This window comes from Neophocaena asiaeorientalis, unplaced genomic scaffold (assembly GCF_003031525.2).
Source record: "Neophocaena asiaeorientalis asiaeorientalis breed wild unplaced genomic scaffold, Neophocaena_asiaeorientalis_V1.1 scaffold648, whole genome shotgun sequence".
NCBI lineage: Eukaryota > Metazoa > Chordata > Mammalia > Artiodactyla > Phocoenidae > Neophocaena > Neophocaena asiaeorientalis.
The window spans coordinates 3,988,619-4,006,672 of NW_020172781.1; the positions used below are offsets into that span (position 1 = coordinate 3,988,619).

Here is an 18,054-nt window from a genome sequence, read left to right on the forward strand (position 1 = left end):
GCTTCTCTTGTTGTGGAGCACAGGCTCTAGGTGCACGGGCTTCAGTAGTTGTAGCGCATGGGCTCAGTAGATGTGGCGCACAGGCTTAGTTGCTCCACAGCATGTGGGATCTTCCCTGACCAGGGCCTGAACCCGTGTCCCCTGCATTGGCAGGCGGATTCTTAACCACTGCACCACCAGGGAAGCCCCCCAATAACCGTTTGAGGGAAGCAGGGACTCATACAGGGCCATCCCCTGCTCTTCCCTGTCCCCCTAAGTCACCTATCTTCAAAATACAACCCCAATTCAACCACTGTCCTCTGTTGGGTCCTCCATTGGCTTTCTGCATCATGTCCACAGTTCTTTGGTTTCTAGAATGTGCCTTGCTCCTGTGTGCCTCTGGGTTTTCCACTCTGCCTTCCACTCCACCGCCCCACCCCCTTCCTTTGCTCACCAGCACTTCCTCAGGAAAGTCCCTTTCTCTGACTCCCCAAACGTAGACAGGGTTCCACTTCCCTAGGTTTGCATAACTCCCCAAGCTTTTCCTCCACGGAGATGATAGAAATTTGTAATTTGATATCAGTCTCTCTCACCAGACTGTCAGCCCAGGAGGGTTGCTTTATTTTTCTCATCTGTAAAATGCGGATGGGAACTGCTATGGGCCGAATGTTTGTGCCCCCCCCCCACCACTACCACCAAATTCACTTGTTGAAGCCTTAACCCCCAATGGATGGTATTTGGAGATAGGGCCTTTATGGAAATAATTAAGGTTAAACAAGGTCATGAGGGTGGGGCTCTGATCCAATAGGATTAGTGACCTTAAAAGGAGAGACAACTGAGAGCTCACCTTCTCTGTCTCCCAGAGCACGAAGAGGTCCTGTGGGCACACAGTAAGAAGGCAGCCACCTCTAAGCCAAGAAAAGAGATCTCAGAATGAAATCTAACTTGTTGACACCTTGATCTTGGACTCCCAGCCTCCAGAACTGCGAGAAATAAAATTCCTGTTGTTTAAGTCACTCAGTCAATGGTTATTTTGTTATGGAAGGCCAAACGGACTAAGGCATAACAGAATCCAGCTAAATAATTGTTTTTTCAGGACTAATTTTTTTTTTTTTGCGGTACGCGGGCCTCTCACTGTTTTGGCCTCTCCTGTTGTGGAGCACAGGCTCCAGACACGCAGGCTCAGTGGCCATGGCTCACGGGCCCACCCGCTCCACGGCATGTGGGATCTTCCCGGACCGGGGCATGAACCCGTGTCCCCTGCATTGGCAGGCGGACTCTCAACCACTGCACCACCAGGGAAGCCCCCAGGACTAATTTTTAACACCTGTAAAGCACTTAAAACTGAGCCTGGCGCGTAGTTAGCCCATCAACTGTTAAGATTGTCACACACCAGGTGTATTTGCAGAATGAATAAACAAGTCTATTTTGCAGTTTACATTCTTACGTAATGGTTTTGGGGTTTTTTGGGGGGGAATCCTATCCTTTTGTGTGATGAATGGTGCTGTAATCTGTATGTTCATGGTCCCCTCAAATGCACATGTTGGAAATCCTAACATCCAATAGGATGATGTTAGGAGATGGGGCCTTTGGGAGGCAGAGCTCTTGTGAGTAGGATTAATACCCTTAAGTTTCTCCCTCCAGTTTTCTTGAGATATAATTGATACACAGCACTGTACAAATTTAAGGTGTACAGCACAATGATTTGACTTACATACATCATGAAATGATGACCACAATAAATACAGTGAACATCCATCATCTTCTATAGATACAAGAGTAAAGAAATAGAAAAAGGGACTTCCCTGGTGGCGCAGTGATTAAAAATCCGCCTGCCAAGGCAAGGGGCACGGGTTCGAGCCCTGGTCAGGGAAGATCCCACATGCCATGGAGCAACTAAGCCCGTGTGCCAAACTACTGAGCCTGTGCTCTAGAGCCCACGTGCCACAACTACTGAGCCCACGTGCCACAACTACTGAAGCTCGCGCACCTAGAGCCTGTGCTCCACAGCAAGAGGAGCCACCGCAATGAGAAGCCTGCACACCACAGCGAAGAGTAGCCCCTGCTCGCCGCAACTAGAGAAAGCCCGCACGCAGCAATGAAGACCCATTGCAGCCAAAAATAAATAAATTAAATAAATTTTAAAAAAGAAATAGAAAAAAAATTTTTTTTCTTGTGATGAGAACTCTTAGGATGTACTCTTAACAACTTTCATATGTAACATACAGCAGTGTTAATCATATTTATTGTATTGTACATTATATCCCTAGTACTTATTTATCTTATAACTGAGGTTTGTACCTTTTATTTTTTTTGGCCACGCCCTGCGACTTGAGGGATCCTAGTTCTGCCACCAGGGTTCTGGGTCCTCAGCAGTGAAAGCGTGGAGTCCTAACCACTGAACTGCCAGGGAATTCCCTGAGGTTTGTACCTTATAACTGCCTTCATCCAACTCCTCCTCTCCCTACCCCCACCTCTGATAACCACAAATATGATCTCTTTTTCTATGAGTTTGTTTTTGCAGTGTAATTGACCTACAACACTATGTTAGTTCCTGTTACACAACTTAGTGATTCAATGTTTCTATACATTTAAAAATGATCACAATGATAAGTCTGGGTACCTGGCACCATATAAAGATATTACATAATTACTGACCATATATAATAGTTTTCTTAAAGTGAACTTACCTGCATTATATCCTAGGATATTCACAGATGAACTCCTTATAAAAGGAGTGTATTTAAAAAAAAAAAATTGGAGTCCTAACAGGCAGTGCGTTTTCCACTCTTTTTTTCCTGGAACGTCCACCAGAGGGCTTCTTGAGCTCTTTCTCCTTCCAAAATATCCTCAGCCCCTGAGGTGACCACCATGGGAAGGAAGAGACAGTGGAGTTTTATCCACAGGAGTAAACAAAGCTAATACAATCATAGTTGTAGCTGGGTGGGGAAAAAACTCAAGCTGGGGTGAGACGCAGCAAGGGGGTGTCTTGGTTTCACTGGCCCTGGGTGGGAGTCTTGGTGACTTCTCTGAACATCAGTTTCCTCATCTAGAAGTGGAGATAATCCTCTCAAGCATACAGCGTTGTCGGAAGGACAAAATATTGATAAAAGCATTTTGTAAGATGTCACCTGTTGCTATCGAATCACTAAATTTCATGGACCTACTGGATCTGAGGTATCTTGTCTTAGGGATAGTGCAGGGACCGCCCCCCCAACCCCAAACTTGCCCAGTTCAGCCCACCAATGTCTGTTGTTTAACACATAGAACTTGGATGCATTTGGACTGGACATAAATTATCTTTGCCATGGTCTCTGCCATATATGCTTGTCTCACTCTTGCTTTAACTCACCTGCCTGGCCCCTAAGGTTCTCTGAGCTTGCAACTTCTGGTCTAAATAGAGAATTCTGTGCCGGTCAGATGATACCTGGAATGCTGCATTAATAATTCCAATCACTGCTATTTATTGAGCCAGGAACCAGGCTTTCTGCATAATATATGTAAACCAAATATACCCAGGGCTTCTGGTGGCCTTGTCTCTGCATGGTGACTTATTTGTCAGAAAAATGGAATTAAAATCTTCTCCCAATCTCTCAAAGAATGCAAAGGGGTGAGTACATTTTAACAAAAGCTTTGTTGCCGTATAATTGACATACAATAAACTGCACATAATTAAGGTGTATAATTTGACAAGTTTTGACATAAGTATACACCTGTGAAATATACACAATCAAGATAATGAATATACCTGTAACATCCAAAAGTTTCCTCCTGTGCTTTGTAATCCTTTCCTCCTGCCTCTGCCACCCTCCCTCCATACCCAATAACCACTAGATTGTCTTCTATCACTGTGGATTACCTTGCATTTTCTAGACTTCTATCTAAGTGAAATCACACAGTATGTTCTCTTTTTTTTTTTTGGCCGCGCTGTGCAGCATGCAGGATCTTAGTTCCCCAATCAGGGATCGAACCCGTGGCCCCTGCATTGTGTTCTATCCCTGGTCAGGGAACTAAGATCCTGCATGCCCCACAGCCAAAAAAAGAAAGAAAGAAAGAAAAGAAACTACAAACTCCAAAGTATTTGCACCACTTTACATTTCTTGTGTGTGTGTGTATGTGTGTGTGTGTGTGTTTGGCCGCGCAGGGTCCCTGGCAGTGGAAGCACAGATCCCTAACTACAGGACACCAGGGAATTCCCCTACTTTACACTTCTAACAGCAGGGCATGAGAGTTCCACTTGCTTCACATCCTTGCCAGGGCTTGGTTAGGTCAGTCTTTTTCATTGTAGCCATTCTTATAGGTGTGGTCTTGGAGGGAGCTCATTTTCGATGCAGAGTAAGACTTCTCCAAAACACTCCTTCTTCCCTTACAGAGGTCTCCCTGGGAAAAGCAGTCCCTTGGACCCATACTCAGATCTCAAACCCCCTGACCACTTTTCTCCCAGGCTGTAAACCGTGGCTGGGATCTTGCAAAACAAAGGGAAGGTATCATGGAGCTGAGTTGGCAAGAATCCTCTCCCCTTAGAGGGTGGGGAGGGAAAGAGTATGAATAATCACACCTAGATAAAAATAAGTTAGCTCATCTGATCCTCATATTAATCCCAAGAGATTATAAAGATCCTTAATCAAATTGTAGAGATGAGGAAACAGGCTCAGAGAGAAAATGACCTGCCCGAGGTCACATGGCCACATCCTGGATTTGCATCCTGGCACACCTGATTCTAAAACTTGTGTTCGCTCTCCTCTCCTGCAGAATCCTCCATTCTGGATGCCACAATCTTAGAAGATCTCCTCTAGGCTCCAGGAGTGACACTGGGCAAGTGGACTGTCTGAAATGCGTCAGCTGAGGAGTGGACAAAGGAATTAGGGCCATTTAGCCAGGAAGAGAGAATTCTCAGCAGTGGCATGAAATAGTCTTCAGACATTTGAATAATTGTACTCGACCCAGAATAGACCGTCTTTAACACTCTCCTCCTCTAGGTGATAAAACTATTTTTCAATATTAATCATGTAACAATCAATCATCATCATCATTTTCTTGATTCATTCTTTCATTTTAAAACCACTAACAATTAGGAAGTAGGTATATATTTCAATTTTAAAGATATTATTGATGGGCTTCCCTGGTGGTGCAGTTGTTGAGAGTCCGCCTGCCGATGCAGGGGACACGGGTTCGTGCCCCGGTCTGGGAAGATCCCACATGCCGCGGAGCGGCTGGGCCCGTGAGCCATGGCCGCTGAGCCTGCGCGTCCGGAACCTGTGCTCCGTCCGCAACGGGAGAGGCCACAACAGTGAGAGGCCCGCGTACCGCAAAAAAAAAACAAACAAAACAAAATGGTATTATTGAAATTCAGTAAAATATTTCATGCATGAACCACAATTAGCATTGACTGACCAAAGTATGACACTTTGTCACTTACATGCTGTTTCACTGTTTTAAATTTTAAACACAAATAAAAACTCCAAGTGGCCATATAGATTGACAGAACTGAAGTAGGCTAGGTTCTGTTTCTTCATCTTTACAATCACTGTATTATTATTTGTTTTTAATCTACTGTTTAAATGAGGAATATGAAGTACCATAGGAGTTGGAGTCATAAACCAGGTCCAGTGATTTCATATTATTATAAACTTACTTTTGAAACCAAGATAGTTGAGACCAGCTGTGTCAGGGACCAGCTGTATAACTGAGAATTCTCTGAATTAACTTCTTACATGGAGACTACAATGTTTATTAAAAGAGGAGTTATTAAAAAGTGCTCGTTTTTAATTTGTATTATTTGTGTTATATTTTAACTTCTATCATTATATTATCTTTTTTTCTTCTTTCTTTCTTTCTTTTTTTCTTGCCACGCGGCTTGTGGGATCTTAGTTCCCTGACCAGGGATTGGACCCCGGCCCTAGGCAGTGAGATTGTGGAGTCCTAATCCCTGGACCACCAGGGAATTCCCTATATCATCATTTCTATTATTAAAACTCAACAGCAACCACAGAAATTGTTTAGAACCCAAATTGTTTAGAACCCAAACCAACTCAGGGGAGAGAGTCTTGTCACTGTCATTGTTTAGAATTGCTATTGCATTTTTTTTTGCTTTTATTATTTTTCCCCAGTTTTATTGAGAAATAATTAGAATTGCTATTGCATTTTGATCTTTAAAATTGCCATTACACTTTCACAATAAAGGACTTTTAGCCTGTTTTATTACTGTTTTAAAATTCTCTACACAAAATGTTCCCCTTTGCTGCCTGACCGCTCCCACTGCCCCACCATTGTTACATCACACGGACAAGAGATTGGACATCTCACGTGGAATGAGTGGCTGTGTGTAGCCATGTAGCAGCGACTTCCCTGAACCTCAATTTCCTCATCACTAAAATGAGAATTTAATAATATCCCTTCTAGAGGATAGCAGAGAGGTCAAATGACATGCATGTAGATTTTTGGGGTGTTTTCCTGTCCGTTGGGCTTTTCCTTTTCCTCTGGGGTGGGGGGTGGTGGTCTTAAGAGGAGACTTTAGTCTTGCTGTCTCCTTACTGCAGATGAGGACTTCTGGGTCCACTTTGTCCCTGTCATCACACTATCGACAGTGGGAGCTGCACTGCCCACTGAAGAGGGCATTCTTCCCATCCCCCACCCTCAGCCCTCCTCACCTACCTTCGTCCAAAGTCATCCTCACGCACAGACCTTGAGAGCAGTTTAAGAAGACCTTTACCTAAGGCAGGGGTTCGTGCATCAGAATCCCCGGAGAGCTTGTGAAAATCCAGCCCGCTGGGTCCCACCCCTAGCGTTTGTGATCCAGCACGTGTGAGATAAGGCTGAAGGACCTGCATTTCTAACAAGTTCCCAGGTGACGCTGATGCTGCTGGTCCTAGGACCACACTGAGAACAGCTGGCCTAACTTAACCACGGCAATCCCATCTTGCTTTTCTAGCGAGTGATTCAGAGTGGGCCTGAACTGGTGGACCAATGAGGTGCAAGGAGGGGCGTGGTCTGAGCTAATGGGCGTGAGCATCTCCTCCCTCTCCTCCCCGCCCACCCTCCGCAAAACCAAGATGCCTCAGTGAGTGGTGGCAGCCACTTTGCGACCATCAGGGGAGTTGGCCTTCAGTGAAGCTGATGCTGTGGACTGCTGAGAGGGAGGGTGGAGAGAACCTGGGATCCTAATGTTATCTCAAGCCCACCCAATTTTGTGATTGATGATGATGATGATGATGATGATGATTGGAATCTGCGAACATCACTTAAGTTTTCTGAAATCAAATTATTCCTGACCCAAGACTTCCACGTGTTAGGGGGGTGGTATTCAGGCTTAGTTATAACTCAGGGCTTCCTATTTCTTGTCTTGTACAGGGGTGGTAGGATTCCTATCCAGGCAAAAAGATTTGGGGGAAGCCTTCTGGCCTTTGGTCTACACTGGTTACCCTGATGTGCTCTCTGATCAAGCCTGTGGATTCCCTGAAGGCTGGTAACATCGCTATTTCTGTGCCAAGTGTTGGCACAGGGGTCTTCGTTCAGACTGGCTACTCGTATTTCAGATCCAGTCTCCCCAGATGCTCAGGAACCCCAAACCTGTCTCTAGTCCTGAGGTATCTCCCACTACTTCAGCCTCTAACCTCCAACTGTTCTTCTAAGCCCCTGGCCCCACCCCCTAGGTCCTGTGGAATCTCCTTTCAATAAGCCTTTAGAACCACTGTCATCCTCTCTTCTCTGTGGGTGGGTGTTACCCTGGAGTTGTGCAAAATGGCAGCCCTGTGATGCTCCCTTCCTCTCTGAACTGCCTACTTCTGTCTCTGACCTTTTCGCTACTCGTGAAACATCACCCTTCTCTGTAAAAATGTCAAAGTCCCCATGAAGCCCCTTTTTGTAAATTGCTAAGTACACAGTTCCCAGAGTCTGCTGACTGTTAAAAGTCTTTCTTCTCCGAGTTTCTGCTGACACGCAGAGGGGGACAGAGGGACTTTGGTCTCATCGTTTGTTGACTCCTCTGGGGGCAGGTGTGGGGAGGATGGGGTGGGCTGGAGGAGAGGGGCTTTCCATTGCCAGGTAGTGGCTGGTTCTCTCTCGATGCATTTAAAATCAAACACATCTCAAACCACAAAGATTAATTTCCTTTTGAAAACATCCCTCCCCCCTATCTTTTACATGGAACACTCATATGCTTCCTGGTACAGATTTTGATTTAATTTCATGAGAACCAGTAATCCTGACCTTATTATGCTAAGGGAATATTACCCCTCCCTCTCTGCTGGGTCACAAAGTCTTCTCACATCAATGGCTCACAATGAAGGGGCCATGTCCAAGAGGCGCGCGCGCGCGCGTGTGTGTGTGTGTGTGTGTGTGTGTGTGTGTGTGTGTGTGTCTTCCTGGCTACAAGAGGGCAATCTTGTTTGACCAGACCACACTAATTAAGTGCTCAGCACTGGGTCTGCCACATAGTAAGCGCTCAATGAGATGCTATTATTATCATTTGTAGCCAGTTACATTCCTAATATACATTCTTCCCATGTTTTCTTTAGTAGAACCCAGCTCTTATTGCCTAGAATAAAGACACTTCACAACCTCTCTCAAACCTAGGCAAGGCCATGTGACTGCATTTAGTTCAATGAATCGTAGGTAGAAGTATTGCACGAGACTTTTTTTTTGGCCACGCTGTGCAGCTTGTGGGATCTTAGTTCCCCGACCAGGGATCGAACCCAGGACACAGAAGTGAAAGCGCCGATTCCTAACCATTGGACCGCCAGGGAATTCCCTGCATGAGACTTTTAGAAGCCTCAGCCTTTAATTCAGTTCTGACACTAACCCCCCGGGGTTCACGCAGACCCAACAGGTTAGGGGTTTCATATCACAAGATGGTCCCCACCTCAGACGCCAGTCACAAGTATTGGGTTCACAGGTACTGGGGCATTGATGCTTCTGTGCAACTTGGCTACAAATCAGGGTCTCCCCTGACCCCCTCCTCACATTGGATGATCTGCTATAACAGCTCACAGAACTCAGGGAAACACTTTACGTACTGTTACCGGTTTATTGTTGTTGTCGTTTTTGGCTGCATCTCACGGCATGCAGGATCTTAGTTGCCTGACCAGGGATCGAACCCGCTCCCCCTGCAACAGAAGTGAGGAGTCTTAACCACTGGACTGCCAGGGAAGTCCCAATTACCAGTTTATTATAAAGGATATTATAAAGGACACAAATGACCAGCCAGAGGAAGGGGTACATAGGTGAGTTCCAGAAGAGTTCCACGTGCAGGAGTTTCTATCCCCGTGGAGTAGGGGTGTACCACCCTCCGGGCTCATGAATATATTCCCAAGTGCAAGGAATGCCAACCCTTTCATTTAGGATTTTCATGGAGATTTCATTACATAGGCATGATTGATTAAATCACTGGCAATGGGTGATTAACTCAACCTCCAGCCCCTCTACCCTCCCCAGAGGTCGTAGAGGTTAGAGGTTCTAACCCTCTAATAATGCCTCAGTCTTTCTGGTTCTGGTGAGGACTCCCTGCAGCCCCCAGCCATCAATGGCCTCCTTAACAAACAGAAAGACGCTCTTAATCACTCTGGGGGTTCAAAGGTCTTAGGAGCTCTATGTCAGGAATGGTGACTAAGATCAAACGGTATAACAAAAGATGCTCTGCTCACCCCATCACTCAATTTTACAAGAGTTTAGGAGCTCTATGAAGACCAAATATATATTTCTTATTACATCCCCATATCTCCATAACTATGCCTACTGCTCAGTGGTCTGGTCTGCTCCACAGAGGTGCTCTCTGCCCGTCTCCACCCTGCTCCGTGCCCGCGGAGTCTCCCCCACCCACCCCCGTCTCTGCCTGGTGGTTGGGTTCAGCAAGTGGAAAGGCCAGCAGGAGACTGGAGGGTTGGACTGGAGCGAGGCAGAGGTGGAGGTGTGTATTGCCCTTCCCCGCCTCCAGGCTTTGAGTCACCTGTCCTCCCAGGGCAACCCTTTTCACGGCACTGGTGGCCATCCCAGCCCTCACCCAGCCAGGCCCAGTTCCCCACTGTTCCCCACTGTTACTGGCCCCAGCCCCAGCCCGGACACTCCATCCCTTGGGTCTCCCTACATCTGCTCCCACTTTGGTAAAGAGCCCTGGCAGGAAAGCTTGGCTGCATCATTTCATTTGAGAGAGTGCCAGCTGTATCCTGCCAGGACCCTGACTAACTCCCTCTGGGTGTAAAACCGAAGCTGCACAAAAGCAAAGCCTTCACCCACCCTGTCCTCCAGGCTCTGGTTTCCCGTCCCCAGAAAGTGTTCCCAGGCTCCTTTGCATCTCTCCATCCAGAAACATGATTGCCTGGTTTCTGTTAGCTTGTTTGGGATTATCAATAACTTGTGAGTCAAGCCAGGCACGTGAGTGGACATGACCCCAATGCCAGGTACCGAGGACACTAGTTCAGCTTGATTTCCCTCTTGTCCCTTTGTATCCTCACGAAAGCCTTGTTTCCAGTGGGCGGTGTCCAGAAGCCACAACTTTCTGGAATTACCCATGTCCTATGTTGAGGCTACAACTGATTGACACTAGTCCAGCAGTGAGTCGGAAGTCCTCCAACGGGGACCAGCTTTAGCAAGACCAAGCACTTCCTGGTCCCATGAATTCAGATGTGTGTAAGCCAATCTGAGAAAAGTTGTAGGACTAGGAATCCCAGCCGGCAGCCTGCACCTGTATTTGGCCCCTCAGCTAATTTTTGGACTCGCTCATCTGGGTGGTCTACTTTTCCCCAAAGAAGCCAAGGGGCAATTTTCATGATTCCTAAAAGATGTTGTCGGGACTTCCCTGGTGGTCCAGTGGTTAAGACTCTGCCCTTCAAATGCAGGGGTCGCAGGTTCGACCCCTGGTCGGGGAACTAAGATCCCGTGTGCCACGTGGCACGGCCACAAACAACAACAACAAAAACAAACAAAAAAACCAAAGATGTTATAGTTTTGTTCCCATGGGGCTAGTCCATCCTGCGGCTTGGAGCCAGGCTTCTTGGGTTCAAATTCCAGTTCTGCCACTTCCTAGCTGGGAGACAATGGGCAAGTTGCTTAACCTCTCTGTGCCTCAGTTTCCTCATCTGTGAAATGGGGAGAATAACAGACCTTTCCTCATAGGTTCCTGCAAGGGTTAAAGGAGCAAATAAATGTAAAACACTTATGCAGGGCTTGGCAGGTAGTAGGTGCTCAAAAACTAGCTATTTTCACATTTATCCAAATGCCTGCTTTCTGTATACAACTGCAGTTTATCTCACTGAATTCTCACAACAACCCATTCAGTCCCACATTGTCCCTACTTTACAAATGAGGAAACAGGTTTAAAGTGGTTATGGGACTTGTTCAGTCAACAGCAAAGCTTGTAATAGTTTGCCCTCTAGGCAGCACCATCACCTAGCCCTGGGGCTGAAGTGTGACATCCTGGCTAAAGAATTTGTTTGCTCACTTTGATTCACACCCTTGTAAGTCTTTCTGGGCTTTCTGCTTATCAAAACCACAAAACCACATTCTTTATCCTGTAAACACCTAGAGGGCTGTGTGAGACAGAGTTTCTGCAACTTGCTTGATCCTGAGAAAATTGCCTGAGGTGTTTGTTCAAAGGAGGGATCCTCCGGTATTTCTGCTAAGGAGGCAGATTCAGAAACAATGGGGGTGGGACCTTGGATTTGTTTTTTGTTTGTTTTTTTTGGTGGTGGTGTTTTTTTGTTTGCCCTGGTGACCCGGAGTTCTAAAGATAAGTCAGATTTGGAAACTTTTGCTGCGTGGAATTAGAGCGCCCTCTGCTGTCGATGAAGAGGATGACAATAAAACGGACGGAGGCACTCCCAGGCTGTCTGGTCCCTTCCTCCTTCAGGTGTTTTTCCTGCCTCGGGGTCACTATGTGCCCAGATCAGAGCTGGGCAGGGGCAAAGGGAGTAAAAGGAAGGCCAAGGCTCTCCATGATCTCACAGAATTTACAATCTAATTGAACTGACAAGACATCTTCAGGAAATCATGAGAAATGCATTCAGAAACACTGGATGGGGCCCCATCCGGCAACTATTTCCTGAGCATGAGCTGTGTCTGGAGCTCCACTAGCATAGGTAATAGCACTTGGGAGCCCTGGGCGCCCAGGAATAGAGATACCATGGTTCTTGCCGTCTGTGGCTCACAGCCAGGTGGGGGTCCAGGGACAAACACCTGAGATGGGGGACAGAACTGTGGGCATCACGATAGCCTGGGGAATCTGGCTCATTGGGGGGGTGGGGAGGAGGTACCATTCAAATAAAAATAATGTTATTGTTTTTCTATTTTATATCTATGAAAATAAATATTCATGTTAAACTATTCAAATAATACAGACAAGGATAATCAAGAAAGTAAAAATCACCTGAAATCTTACCACCTAGCAATAACTGCAAATATACCTTTGAAGATCATCTTTCCACATGGCTCACTGTGGTTTATACTGACACACGTATACACACCCAGTCACTTCATTATACATGCAATATTTTATCGAGGTTTCTTTTCTTTCTTTCTTTTTTTTAAGCTTGGGAAGGTCCATTGTTTATTAGGTTTTTTAAATTAATATATCTATTTATTTATTTAGACGGCGCCAGGTCTTAGTTGCGGTATGTGGGATCTTTAGTTTTGCCATATGGACTTCTTAGTTGCAGCACGCATGAGGGATCTATTTCCCCGACCAGGGATCGAACCCGGGCCCCCTGCATTGGGAGCATGGAGTCTTACCCACTGGACCACCGGGGAAGTCCCCTTTTCTTTTTTATTAAGCTCTTTACTGAAATATAATACATACACCATATGGCACCCATTTAAAGTGTCAGTTCAATGGTTTTAGTATATTATCATAGTTGGGCAACCATCATCATAAACTAATTTTTTCCCAATTTTATTGAGATATAGTTGACTTATAACATCATATTAGTTTAAGGTGTACAACATTATTTGATATACGTCCATATATACTGTGAAATGATTACCACAATAAGTTTAGTTAATATCTATTACCTTGTAGATATTGTAGAGTTACAATTTTTTTTTGAGGTTTCTTTTCTTTATTTCTCTTCCTCTCCTCCTGCTATTGTTTTTGTTTTATTAATGCATTCTGCTCTGCCAAAGAGAACTGATGCTGACAGCTTGGAGTATGTCCTTTCACATCTTTCTCAAACACATACATACAACCACACTTATTGTTGGTTTGCAGAGAGCACTATTCAGTTCTCTGCCCTTTGATGCAAGGAGTGTGCACACTTTGGGTTTCACCCCAGATCTACTAAAGGAACCCTTTGAGTGTGGAGTCAGGAATCTGAGTTTCTAATCCTCAACCCAAGGCTTTCTGTTGCTGCTGGTCCTGCTCCAGTGAGTTAGGGAAGGCTGACTAGTGAAGGTTCATGTTGCTGTGAGAAGGAGAAGGGATCAGGAGGAGACCCAGGAGGATCTTGAGGTTCACAGGTGAGGGTCTCCAGGAAACCGGCTTGTGCAAGAGTCATAGATGGGAGACAGTTTCAGGTATGCTCTGGAGATGGCAAATAGTGTGACTGGATAGAGTAGGTGGCGCTTAAGAGTCAAATAAAGTGGGTGGCAGGGACTCTTATGTGGAGAACTTTTGCAAACGAAGAAAACTCAGCCTGGGTAATGGGAGTGGAACGGCTGTTTTAGTAATCAGGTAATGATTATCATTCAGTAGTGGGGAGTGCTTACAATGTGTCAGGTACAGTGCTTTCTGTGTATTACTTCATTAATCCTCCTAACAACTCACGAGGCAGATAGCATTTTCATTATCATTGCACAGAAGAGCAAACTGAGGCACAGAGAGGTTAAGCAAGTTGCCCAAGGTCACAAAGCTGGTAAATGTCAGAGCCAGGCTCAAACCCAGGCAGTCTGGCTTTTAATCACTCTTTTATTCCCTCAGCACCTCAGTCTCCTCATCTGTAAAATCAACACAAAGGTGACAAGTCCAATGAGCAGAGTTACGCTTAACCAGAACAACAAAACGATGACAACAAAATAATAGTAACAAGTATTTAATGAGAGTGAACTGCCTCACAGAAAGAGGTAGTGTGGAATAGTGGTCAAGGGCTTGGATTCTGGCATCAGGGAGATTGGGATTCAAATCCTAGCTCTGCCAAGCACTAGCTGAGCAGTTTACATAGCCTCCTAGAGCCTCAGTTTCCTCATCTGTAAAATGGGGATAAAAGTACCTACCTCATGAGGCTGTTGAGATGTTAAATGAGAAAAAGCATGAAAATTGCATATACCAGCGACTGCTCAATAAAGGTTAAACGGTTAAAAGGTTAAAGGTAGTGGGGCTGGGAGGAAGAATAGTCCAAGTATGAATACAGGTGGGCCCCGAGGTGGGGGTGGTGGGATGGTAGGGTTGGCGATTAAATTCCAAGAGAGCCCTGAGATTGGCTGACGGGGCACCGCTCTTGCGCCGCTTCCTAAGGCCAAGGAGAAGACTTGTGCCTTGCCAGAACTTCGGTTTTGCAAACATTTACTCACTCAGTAGGCGAGAATGGTGATAAAGTTCACAACTACGGTTTACTGAACACCCTCTGTGTCCAAGACCATCCCTTAGGTCCGCAGTTCCCAAACTACGCCTCGAGGTGCCCCTGGGAGCCGCAGAATATTTTAGAGGATTTTTGAAAGGAACACAGCGACATCTGTCGGCCACCTTGCGCTAGCTCAAGGTAGTTTGCAGTTTGAATGTTAGATGATGTCATAACTTTGTGAAGCTGGGTTTATGGCAGTTATTCTAATAAAAAGAAAGTAGTATCATGCAAAAATGATTGTGGAACAGGAAATGAAGGTGGTCACGTCCAATCTAATTACAAAGTTTGAGCAGTTGTGTAGAGCCCAACAAATCTCTGCATTAGGTGTACAAAGTTGTCTCAAGCAACCCTAGGAGATCTACACCTCTGTTTTATAAATAAGTCATGAAAGGCGAACTCAGTGCCTGAGGCCACCCAGCGCGGGGTTGGGGTGTGTTTGTGGGGGGCCCGTGAAACGCACACTAGGTCCTGAGTGATTCTCAAGAAGGCAAAATGCCTCTCCCAACCTCTGAGTCTGTTTAGTTGTGTCCCCTGATTGTGGGGAAGGGCAGGCTGGGGGCTGGAACCGCCGTTTCCATTGTCTGTTGCCAAGTATCAATAACCGACACCCTTCTCATTTTCAGAGGGAGCCCTAGTCGGGGTGGGGGGTGGCCAGGACAATAGCCACTGTGTGTACTGGAGCTGAAGTTGGACCCTGAGGGTCTCTCTCCTTAGACACCCTAGAGGCTCCCCCCGCCCCACACCACTGTTCTCCTCCCAACTAAATCCACCTTCAGTCCCAGAGTCACCAGTTCAGCCACCTGGCTGCCGGGGGGGACCCAGCAGTCAATGAGCCCAAAAGTTGTGCAAAGTACCCAGGTCCCACCCTGTCTGGCTCTGTCTTCTAGAGGAAAGTCTCCGAGGGCAGCTGCAGGCGGCAAGCAGCCTCCTGGACGGGGTAGCAAGGAGGAGAGCCATGAAACTGCGAAGGGACAGCATGCAGCATCTTCCCTGTCCTTTAGCTGGACTTGAGAATTCTGCCCCCAGTAGTGAGCTGCCTGACCCCAAAGCTACTTGTGCTAGAGGAGAAGGGAAGCACTGAGAGCAATGTGGGGGGCCCACGTCCTCATGGGGCAACTGCCAGCACCATCCTGTGCAGAGGGCCGGGCTCTGGGAGTAACAGTGCCTACTTCACAGAGCGGTTCTCAGCATTTCATACGTTACTAAAGCCTGGTGCGGAGCTAAGTATACGTTGGGCGGTGTGCAATGAAATTTATTCATTCCACAAATATTACTGAGCACCTACTAAGTACGGAGGAGGCAACGTACTAAGCACTGCGAATACAGCAGTGAACAAGACAGACAAAAGCCCTGCCCTGGAGCGGGGGTGGGGGACCCGACACTCTAGCAGAGGCAGACAGACCATGAATAATAAACATCATACGTGTAAGTAAATTACAGAGCAGTGCTGTCCAATATAGAATGTGAGGCGCAAACGTAATTCAAAAGTTTCCAGTGGTACCACTATAAAAGTAAAAAGAAACAGGTGAAATTAAGTTTTCTAATTTTTAAAGTATTTAGTTTTAAAATTAAAAACTTTCACTCAGTAGATCCAAAATATTATCATTTCAGCCAGAGGCATCAGCCACATTTCAAGTGCTCAGTGGCCGCATGGGCCTCACAACAGCTGAGTGTGTCAGGTGAGTGCAAAAATGAAGAAGCCCCTTTCCCCCTGCTGGCCTAGCCTGGCCTGCAGGGAGGGCCTTCTGGCCAAGGGCGCCTTCTCCCTTCCACCGTTGCCAAGCATGACCCTGGCTCTGCAGACCCCTGAGAGATGCCCCAGCCTGGGGGCAGCCCCTCAGCACCACCCTGCCCACTCCAGGCAATGGTGCACACCCCTTGTTCTGGGAGCTTAGGGCCACCCCAGGGGACAGACAGCAGGAATTTTTGTCCAGGCTCTTACCGGAAGAGGGAAGGGTGGGGGTTGGGGATGAGTTTTTGCCTAGGACTGGCATTAGCGGGAGGTGAGTGAGGGTTGGAACCTGCCTCTATTTAACATTTTGATATTTTTTGTTCATCACAGATTTTTGGCATTAATTTTTCAAATTAATGAAAAGTATATTTTATTGATTCATAGATCATAAAATTTGCCCTCTTAAAACTGCAAACTTCAGTGGTTTTTAGTAAATTTACAGAGTTGTGTAACATCACCCCATCAATATTAGACCATTTCCATCATCTCCAAAGAAACCCTGTACCCATTAAGCAGCCATTCCCTGTGCCCAGCCCCACCTCCCCAGCCCCCAGCAACCACGAATCTACTTTCTGTCTGTATGGATTTGCCTATTCTGGACGTTTCCTATACATGGAATCATATAATAGATGGCCTTTTGTGTCTGGCTTCTTTCACTTTGCATGATGTCTTCAAGATTCATGCCTACTGTAGCATGAATCGGGACTTCATTCCTTTTTATGGCCAAATAACATGCCATTGCACGGAGAGACCACATTTCTTCTATCCATTCATCCACTGATGGATATTTATGTTTTTTCTATTTTTTAGCTGTTGTGAATCACGCTGCTGAGAACATTCGCAGGCAAATTTTTGTGTGGACATTTCTTTTAAGTTCTTTTGGGTTTTACATTAATTTTGAATTTTTAATAGAGTATATAAAAATATTTTTTCATCTTGATTTCGTCTTGAGTTTTTTGACATCCCCTTAAAATTTGCACCTGCACCAAGTGCTTGACTGGCCACACCCTGCTTCCACTCCACTTGTCCCTGCTAGCTGTGTGACTTTGAGCGAGTTGCTTACCCTCTCAGAGCCTCAGTTTCCTCCTCTGTAAAATGGGCACAATCCCTGTACCTACTCTGTTAGGGGGCTGTTAGGGGGCTACACTGAGGTAATGACGCACGTTACAGACCCAGCCCACAGTAGACTTAGTCGACGCGTTTGCCCTCCTGGGAGGCCAGACGTTGGAGCTGGCAGTGGGGGGTCCTCAGATGGATGTGTCCTAGCCTTGCCCTTGAGGAGAGTTGACCCGACAGCCTAGAACTCTGCTGTTTCTGTTCCCAAGGCTGTTTTTGTTCTCTTGCCTCAGCCTGGCCCCCTACGAGGTCGCTGGGGGAGGGACCCAATGCTGGTCACCCGAAGGCCTCCCTGGCTCCCAGTACCTTCCATCCCAGCTGTCCTGGGCCCCCCACCGCTGCCTCCCCCGCCCTCCGCTCTGCCCACTCCCATGGAAGGCCACGGCTCCCTGTCCCTCTGCGCTGCCATGAGGCCTGCACTTTGCAGGGTGAAGTCCAAAGTTCAGTCCCTTCGCTAAGCACATGGATAAATATGAACCTTGGAGAATTTCCCCAGCTCCAATGTAAACAGAGCGGGCAGGGGCCCTGATTCACTGGCCACTGGGGCCAGGGTTGGGGGCTGGGGGTGCCCACAGGGCTTGGCTAGTGGGGTTTGGGGGGGCAGCGGGCGCAAGGAGCCTGGTTTGGGCCTGCCTGCTGGCCGGCCAGCACGGAGCCAGCCCACGCCGGGGAGGGGGGGGGGGC

At 46.7% G+C, this 18,054-nt stretch overlaps 1 long non-coding RNA gene and 1 other non-coding gene across 3 annotated transcripts in view; one reads left to right on the top strand and one right to left on the bottom strand.

The window, feature by feature from the left end:
- Window positions 1-2,748: 2,748 nt before the first annotated feature.
- The window catches only part of LOC112397310 (uncharacterized), a 20,842-nt gene continuing 5,536 nt past the window's right edge, over window positions 2,749-18,054 (bottom strand). For both annotated transcript variants that reach the window (XR_003002776.1, XR_003002775.1), the window contains 2 exons: window positions 8,994-9,083; window positions 2,749-2,836 (listed from right to left, as the gene is read on the bottom strand). This is a non-coding gene — a long non-coding RNA (uncharacterized LOC112397310). The remainder of the gene's footprint in view (window positions 2,837-8,993; window positions 9,084-18,054) is intronic.
- Window positions 10,769-10,841, top strand: TRNASTOP-UCA (transfer RNA opal suppressor (anticodon UCA)). The gene has a single exon. It is a non-coding gene; the product is annotated as a tRNA-Sec (tRNA).